The following is a 2,081-nucleotide window of genomic DNA, read 5'->3' on the forward strand; positions in this document are numbered from 1 at the left end:
GAAAGAAAAAAAAAAAAAAAGTATGATTTCTCTGTCCCAAGATGTCTGGATTTTAGAAATTCTGTATAATCATTTTACACAAAATCAAAATAAGAAGTGAAGAAAAAATAACTGGAGAGATGGGATCATAGCCTTCTTTTGCAGAAAGAAGTAATGACTCCATAGCACACACACAGGATGTGGCCCACAGCAACAAAGCTACAAGTGTGGGACACTACCCAGGAGAGAGAAACTCTTCAGTGAATGTTTCTGGGCATCCAGTTCCAGCACAGTGCCTTTAAGGATCTCATCAACTTTCCATCCAAATGTCTTACAAATTTAAATAGGCTTATCTTCCTGGAGTTGTGCTGGGATATGAGGTAACTACTCTTTTATGAAAGAGAAGCAGAAATGCTAAAGCATAATATCATCAAGCTTGTTCAGGAAACTACACTGTATTGATGAACTACTCTCTATTTCATTTGAGTTTGGGATGGCGGGATTCATTTCAGTACAGTTCTAATCTGATCTCATAGATAAGTACATCAGTAGTGGCTGGTGAACGGGATGCATTTCCAATATATGATTCAATTTTATTGAATACATCCAGTCTCCATGCTCAAAGACCACTGTTTTAGAGACATAAAATACTTCTGCTGGTGAGCAATTACACTGTGTATCATTTACTTTGTTTATTCTTTTTTTTTTCTCCCTCTTTATTTCTTATTAAGTGGTCCTTATTCAAATCTATGAGTTCTTGCACTTTTCAACTGAGCAAATGGCTGTGTGGTGGTTAAATGACTTCCAGATTAAACCACAACACTGCATTAAATAGAACAAATATGTTTCTGAAGAAAACATTAAGAATATTTCCATACTGATTTTGAGTTTCAATTCAACATCTATAATTAGTAGGAAAATTCTCTATCTCTATCCCTGTTCCAGTCAACATATGTTGAAGTCTAATAAAACATATTAATTTGTGGCTGAAGAACTAGAGAAACATCAGCCTCTTCTCTTACGTAAAACTTAAGAGCAAATTTCCAAAGTTTATTCATTAATACTAAAATTTCCTTACATTATAATTATAAATCTCTGTTTTTAAGTGCAAAACAGAGCACTAAGCAGAACTTCTAAATCTAACAAAGTGTAAACTATTTTAAGCACATCCCCAGTAAAACGATTTCATGTATTGTTCATAATTCCACTTAGTACCATACTGAATCAGATAGCCTTGCAAATAGTTTTACAGTGCATAGCAAACAATTATGGCAATTATATAGTGAAACGGTATTGCTTGGAACCTGGCACTACCTACATTGCACACAACTGCTTTCTCTTCTCTACACAAAAGAAAGGTTTACTACTGGCAATTTTATTTCTGCATAATAGCTGTAGAGACACTAATGAACTTTTTAAACCTTGATCTCGGCCATTCAAGAGACTGAGAGAAGAAATGTTTCCTAATGCATATGAAAATTTAGTTGTCTTCCTGTGAGATAAGAATGGAGGAAGACTGCAGTTGTGGTTTGATCCTGGCAGGCAGCTCAGCACCATACATCTATTTGCAAACTCTCCCAAGTAGGATGGCAGAGAGAATCAGAAAGGAAAAAATGTGAGAACTTGTGTGTGAGATAAATACAGTTCAGCAGGTAAAGCAGAAGCCAAGCACAGAAGCAAAGCAAAACAAAGAGCTCATTCACTGCTTCCCTTCAGCGAGTAGATGTTCACACACAACAGATTCATTGGAAGGCAAATGCTATCACCACAAATGCTTCCTCCTTCCACCTTCTTCATCTCAAATGGTTGAGCACTATGTCATATGGCATGGAATATCCCTTTGATCAGTCTTGGTAGACTTGACCTGGCTTTGTACCCTCCCAGCGTGCACACACCCAGCCTTCTCCTGGTGAGCAGCACAAGAAGACGACCTTCGCTCTGTGTAAGCACTGCTCAGAAATGATGAAAAATATTTATGAGTTATCGGTAATGTTTTCTTCAAAAATTAAAAACACAGTGTCATAGGAATATCAATGAGGAAAATTAACTCTCTTCCAGTCAAAACCAAGGCAACTGCACAGTATTTCTGCCTCTATGAAAAA

The sequence above is a fragment of the Meleagris gallopavo genome, chromosome Z (assembly GCF_000146605.3).
Source record: "Meleagris gallopavo isolate NT-WF06-2002-E0010 breed Aviagen turkey brand Nicholas breeding stock chromosome Z, Turkey_5.1, whole genome shotgun sequence".
Classification (NCBI taxonomy): Eukaryota; Metazoa; Chordata; class Aves; order Galliformes; family Phasianidae; genus Meleagris; species Meleagris gallopavo.